Genomic DNA, 7328 nt, shown 5'->3' with positions numbered 1-7328 from the left:
ACAAATTCATACGATTTTTGTCAAATCGTACGTATTTTACGAGTTGCACATTCGTATGAATTTGTACGAATGACCTACACCAAACCCCGCCCCTAAACCTACCCGTCAGTGGGGTCTAGCCAAATCGTACGAAATCGTACGAGTGAGGTCGTACAAATTCGTACGAATTAGCCACCTCGTAAAATACGTACGAATTGGTCGTGAGATAGCGTTGGCTAAGCTGAAACACCGCTGTTTATGAAGTTGGATTACTCCTTTCTCAGTTTTTATTATAGCTTAGAGCAGACGGCAGGCCTTAATATTTTCAGCGTTTCTGCTGTGATACCTTCTAGGAGGCCTTTTAAAAAATGTAGCTCACTTTAACGGATTTTGGACTTCAAGGCTGGTGCAGATGTTTTAAAATGAGTTTGTACCCCACCTAGCCAAGTGCGGTTCACAATCAACAGCAGCCTCCAGGGGATCGATATATAGGCCTATGCTATACATACGTGAGCAAATCGACAAGTCAGGATGTTCTTACTCTGCCTCACTAGTGTCGCTGAAGTTTAGTAGCAGACAATTCTTAAAGGCGCAGGAATTATGTTTCCAATCTCTCTCTCTCTCTCTCTCTCTCTCTCTCTCTCTCTCTCTCTCTCAGAATTGGACTATTCGATCGGGAAACGTAGGGTACCTCGTGGATTTGGTGCCGCTTGTTTGGGAGAAGTTTATTGGCCAAGAAAGAATGCACTTACAAGCTTTTTGTTTTGCTACCAGCATTAAACACAACACAGTACAATATAAATACCCCATTACAACAGCAGAATAAACAGCGCAAACAAATAAACTGTTAGGCTACTTAAAATCACTGTGTAGAAAACGAATAAATTCAGTCAGTCATTATTTTATCACGTTTTACCCGCCCCGTATATTCTCTTTTTACATGTTGTATATGTTTCTGCGTAGGCATATTTTTATAATTTCTTATCTTGCTCACATGTTTTCTGGTATGACTTTAAGGGGAGAGCGGACACAATTAAATCACAATTAAGCTCTAAAAGGTTTCACTGGAAGTGACCGAATTAGGGTCGGACAGGTTGATGGATTACAGTCTGTATCTGGGTTGTAAAGAAATAAATAAATCGTCAAGTGAAATGTCGATAACAATTTTACATCTGAAGCCACCGGCGATGTGCATGAAAATGTATGACATTACTGTCTTAGTCGAAGAAAAAAAACACACAAATTTCCTTTTTGGAAATAAACACAAAATATATATCTCAACACATGTAAATAATTCGTACATCAGTTTGCGCTCTACAGCAGCTCCTGAATTTTTATTTAGCCACATTCAGTTAATGTCAAAAGCAGGCAGGTGGCTGCATACTGTCACTTTAAGAAATAATTGCTCTGAATTATTTGCATCCCCTTAATCAGACTGCAGAGACAGCAGGCAGGATCCTGCTTCCAGTTATGCAAAACGTAAATGCAATTATGCCTTACTGCTTGTAATTGTGTGATGGTAAAGTTCATCCTCCTCTTCTACCTTTGATTAGCTTTTGACACATTATTAGCAAATAAACAGCTTTATTAAGTTTGGTGCCATTCGAGAGAGCCCTGAACCATGTGGCCCCTTAAAAGTAAAGCAAAGAGCTGTGATGTAAAATTTGTGTCGATATTGGCAGCAGGCCATTTAATCATTCAGCCAGTGAATCAGTCCCTGCTTTCAGCTGAGCTATATGTGTGCCGTGATTCTTCAAGCAGCACTCAGTTAGGCAGCTTGTTAATAAAGTGGAGGGGAAAGGAGACCCAAGACCTTTCTGCGGGAAGTCCAGACTTACTCTGACAAATGCCATAACAGCGTTTGAACTTGCTCATTCACTCAGATTAATCCCTTATGTTCGCAAGACCAATGCATTCAAAATTCATATTAAAAATGGTGGCTATTTGGTGTTGTTTTGAGCCGTGCTGATTACTTCAGGGTTTAAAGCCCCAATTAAGTGCAATGGCCAACCCCCAGTGGCAGACAGTTTTGAGTGTTATGCACAGGCATGCATGTAGGGAAGATAATGAGGCATAGTTAACCCTAACAGGCTTCCTCATGTCTCTCGTAACACTTGCTGTAGTTTGCATTTAACCTCAGAAAAAAAGATATACAAGGTTAAAAAAATGTTCATTCTCTTTCATCTTTTTCTTACACATAATCATTTATCTATTTGTACTATATCTGCAGATTCTGTGTATTTAAAATCACTGTTTATATACAGATGAGTACTGATAATACCTCAGATCTGTGACATGTAGGTCCTGAATTTATTTCAGTCTAGTACATTTGTTTGTGTGTTTAAAACTGTTGAAGCGAGACATGTCCAAAAATTGATTATCAACAAAATTATGGCTTAAAGCCAAAGGTCCTGAGTGTTGAAACCCTGAAGCATGAGACCACATTTTTCTCTTGCTTTTCCCTGCTGCTTTCTTCCCATAGGCTGATGGTATTAAATTGACTTTATCCTTGAAACATAATAATCCACAGAGTACTCTGACAAACCTACCGCCCCGAGCCCTCCACCTCTTCAATCCCAGCCCGAACAAGCTCTTCCTGGCTTTTTATTCTGAATACAGCTGATTGTAGCAGCCAGTTTGAGGAGTTTGTTTTTATCGTAGTGTGCTGATAACAGAGCCAAACAATTGGCTGCATTGTTGGTCAGAGACTACATTTTAGATTTGATTCTAACATCACCCCTGAAGCTTATGAGGAGACTGTGCAGAGCTGAAACATGAGAATTTCAATCCAGATCAGGCAGCAGCATTTTGGACTAGCCGTTTAGCACTTGCAAGGAGACCAGAAAGGAGGGAGTTAAGAGTCTATTTGAGGATAAGACAATATGGACAGCTGGGTGTGAGTAGCTCTGTAGGAAAGACAAGTTTTTAAAGTCATGAAGCAATGCCCTTAAATTCTTAAGAAAAGAATATAAAACTGTTTTTATTTTTATGACGTTATACTGTCCAAACACTATAGTCTTGCAAGTTATGTATGAACTGTTATCTTTGATGACATTCTGAAAGATTCTGAACAGCTTCACACTTAAGTAATATTCACTTTATCATATAATTGAATGCTAAAAAAATCCACCCATCTTGCACTGCAAAAAAAGATTGAATATGTTTTACAAGAAAATACTCTTTTAGTTTTTCTTCTTAAAAATTTCATTTTAATTCAATGTGTTATTTGCCGTTCCTTTGTAATATGTTGTGAAATTTACTAGTAATTTCTGAGCAAAAATTGTTTCTACACCAATTCTTTACTCTGCAGTCAGTATATCTGACTCAGTGCACCATGAAGTAGATCTTCAGGCGGCTGTAATGAGATGTGTTTGTAAACCACGATCTACATGGCAACAACTGTGTATCTGTCGGAGGTCAAGCATGCATGTAGCTTGCCAGCCAAGATGTGACAAGGGAATTTGAGTAAGAGGATCTTTCCTGATCATATCAGAGTTAATAGCTTGGGACTCATGGGAAATAAAATGCCTCAGCACAATAAGCTCAAATCAATACTATGAAAAAGAATTTATGAAAGATGCACAATGTGGCATTTCATCCTCCCATTCACAGATAAGCACCATGCTGACTGTCATCTGTGGAAGCTCAGATGTTTGTGGAAGTCTGGAGATGTTGGGATGATCATTCTAATGGGGAACGAATGCTGTCTCTGCTGCTGGTGTGTTGGTGGTCCCATCAGGCTTCTTAACTAGCTTAATCAGCAAGACTGCCCTGGTAAAGAATCTTTACTATTCAAGTTCTGCTGGTAAACAGCATGGTTATAATGGTTAGACTAGCACCCAACCAGAATTAACAGTTCAAAACCAGCTGGACCAAACCCTGTAATGCAAAATCATTTCCAAGCCTAAGATGCTGAAACCATGGGTTTGGACTTGAGGTCAGCAGTTTGTCTAAGAAACAAACTCTTACTTAATCTTTTGTTGGTTTGTTTGTTTTTCTTGAGGTAAAATTATTATTAAATAAATGTATATTTCTTTCTCTGTCTGACAGTACAGTGGCATGATGAATTCAGGATATGGCAACGGATGTAAAGGTAGGCCAGTTTATTGATCTTAAATCTTACCAAGTTACCATATTGATCTGTGCATGAGCTTGTAATTTCTAATCAAAATGTCATAATATGATTTCTCCAATTATTTAGTCTGCTTAAACTCTGCCCCTTTTTACAATCCACTGCAAGCTCTCATTCAGATCAGCCTCCGCCCGATTAACAACTAATGGACTGAATCAAGTCCCCATACATTTTATTTTTTCAGATATCCATTCATTCGAATACACATCACAATACAGAAGCAAAGATCTGTTGCTATACTTCGTTATATCACAGCATTTTTACTAATGTAAGTACTATATAATGCTACTAAAAAAAAAAAAGTTCTAGTTTAACTGGTTAAGAGTCTGGTTGTGGGTCCCTGGTTCAAGAAATGTTGTCAACCTCAGTGCTAAAAGGCTACACAGTCTAGTTTAGCTGACTTTCTACAAGTGCTCATAGAGATTTTGTGCCCAAATTATTTGTAATTTAAATTAAATATATAAAAAAAGCAAGACATACTCCCAAGATACATATTCCCTTTGCAAGCAGTCTTAATTAGGCTGTTCTATGTGGAGTATATAAACTCTTCTCACAGCTACTTCTGGCAGACAAAGAAAATAACACATTTGTTCATGTTTATGAGGTCATTCCGCCTGCAGTGTAGTTTAGAAGCTCGGCTCATTGCATGTGTTGAGAAAATAATCTATGAGGGGATCGAGGGGTGGTTGTATCTTGTGGTCAAAGCTGAAGACCTAGCTTGCTCGCAGTTGCTGATAGCACACATTAATTTGCTTAATGCGGACATGTATCATTTTCATCCTGCTCAACCATCCCCCTGAAAGTAGACTGGCAGGATTTCACTTACAGTAAATGAGCGGTTAAATGTATGCCGTCCACATTATATTTTCAGTCTCTGGGTCTCTAGTGTCTTTCGGACATGGCCGACTCATTTAGCATGAATACAGACAAGCTTTTATGCCGCATCCTGCAATCGATCAATCATGCAATTAAAAGCTGTTTCAAAACAGCAGCATTTTTTAGCTTTAGCTTTAGCTAAAGATGTGGACTGCGTCCGTTTGTTGAGGGTGATTTATGTACTCATTATCTACCCATCTCATGATGGGCCGCAGAGTGCCATGGCTGATGAAGAGGCGCTGGAAATGGCCAGCACTGCCAAGGTGAGGCGAGCGGTTCTTCAGGTTTCTCTCTCTCTCTCTCTCTCTCTGCTTGCAGCCTGAGGGTTTTGATGGAAGGGGGGAGGGACTGAGTAAGGAAAGGGAGAAGGGAGGCACACCATCTGTAGACAAGTCCCTCAGCAGAGTTAGTCACCCCCATCTGTCACGCAGTGTCCCAATACCCCCCGTCCCCCATCCCCCTGGGCCAAGCTATTCAACCACTAACAGAACCGGCACTGGACAAAGATCAGGAGCTCTCCAGCACACAAACGCTGACCCTTCAGTACAACCAACCTAACTGAAACACTGGCAAACAGACAGATAGAACAGACATAAAAGACATTCAGGGAATAGTTCACCCAGAAATGAAAATCCTGTCATTATTTACTCTTCCTCATGTTTGTCCAAACCAGGTTCTAATACCTGGTAATAATACAAAAGCATCATTGTTGACAACAGTCTAAATATGCAGTGCAAACTGTTTTAAGTATTATTATTTTTGTTATTAATAATAATAATTATAATGTAAAATACAATATCTATGAAATATAAACTATGTTTGACTATTATTATTGCTTTTTATTATCACCGTGTTGTATTGTTTTTGTATTTTAAATAAGTACTATATGCAACTTCTATGTTACTTATATGCAACTATAAGTACTATATATTATTATTATTATTATTTGTGTGGAGCTCATTGTAACAGTTGCAACAATCAGGAAGTACCTTAGGGCAGTGTCTGTTGGAGAGGACCCAGGTTTTGTAGGGCCAAATGACTGCCTCTCATCTCCAACATGTCTCCTTTTGTTTCAGCCGCCTAGCCACCCCCTGTTAGAGACCAATGAATTCTGAGTCTTCACTTTACTTCCCCACACCACAGAGATGTGGACTGGACAACCTTGTTAGGTGTTAGAGGATACTACTGCCCTTCAATCAGACCACCTGTCAGTGTACATGCTGCTGTTTTCCTGAGGCTGTGTATATTCAAGCTGTCATAAAAGGTGATTCATTTTACATGTGCTCATAACAAAAGCTGACATCTGTAGTAAGTGGGGAAAAAAAAGGTAAGGTCTGTGGCCATAATCACACAGCGACAGCTAATGATGTGCCTTAAACTTAAGCTTTTTAGTTGCTTGAGGATACGACGGGGCTCCAGACTGAGAGTAAAATGGGTCCTTTTCCCGGGGTTCTCAGAAGCAGAAGTTTATCCAACTAAGCAGAAGTAAGTTAGATAAACACAATAGTTTTTGACATTACGAAAGATGAAAAAATATTGAGATATTATGTTGGTTAGAAGAGAAAAAGATGCCATTTGCCATAATTCCATCAGACTTTGTGTTAGAAACACCTACACAATATTGTGTTAATAACTATGGAAATGCGTCATCATAGTCCATGAAAAGGGTCCATGATCACAAATACAACAGAAAAATACATATTTGCAGTAATAATTTGTTAAATGTATTTTTATTTGAGTGTGTCAGTTTTGCCATTCACACAACAAAGAACACAGCGCAAGCTGGGATGTCCGATTCATGAACATATGATTCCTAGGAACCAATTCTTTGTAATGAGTCAGTCAAAGTGTTTAAAGATGTGAACAGTAGTTCTGAACCTTTTTTGACTCGAAGGCCTCTTGTTGTCCAGCAGATTTTTCTATGGAATCCTCCCTATATAAGCTATTTCCACTAGAATCTATGCTATAATTATGACATAGGTGCTTTTTAAATAAACATAAACTGTAAAAAAAAAAAAAAAAAAAAAAAATGTTATTTAGGGGCGACTGTTTTCTGATTTTATGTGATATTATGTTGTTTTAGCATGTTAATTGGGTTAGATCATTTTAATTAATTGAAAATCTCAATATCAATTGTGTTAATATTAATATTACCTTCAACTGAATTATTTTAAATCATTCTGTGGCCAACTTAGTAGTTTACTGAGACCTTCTAGTGGGTCCTGGCCCCGTGGTTGAGAACCACTTGCTTGTGATTCAATGGTTTGAGTGAATCATTCAAAGCTATTACTGAGGGCACACTTACTGAACCGCAAGGCAGTGTTCATTTAAGTCCCAGTCG

At 38.6% G+C, this 7328-nt stretch overlaps 1 long non-coding RNA gene across 1 annotated transcript in view; it reads left to right on the top strand.

Moving 5' to 3' along the window:
* The window catches only part of LOC122146148, a 92757-nt gene extending 86363 nt beyond the window's left edge, over positions 1 to 6394 (top strand). Inside the window, exons 2-4 of the long non-coding RNA XR_006160849.1 lie at positions 3592 to 3753; positions 4030 to 4072; positions 6064 to 6394. This is a non-coding gene — a long non-coding RNA (uncharacterized LOC122146148). The remainder of the gene's footprint in view (positions 1 to 3591; positions 3754 to 4029; positions 4073 to 6063) is intronic.
* Positions 6395 to 7328: the final 934 nt, after the last annotated feature.

This window comes from Cyprinus carpio, chromosome A9 (assembly GCF_018340385.1).
Source record: "Cyprinus carpio isolate SPL01 chromosome A9, ASM1834038v1, whole genome shotgun sequence".
NCBI classification, from domain to species: Eukaryota; Metazoa; Chordata; class Actinopteri; order Cypriniformes; family Cyprinidae; genus Cyprinus; species Cyprinus carpio.
Note: the sequence above shows the minus strand (reverse complement) of the source record. Positions and strands in the feature narration are given on the sequence as shown.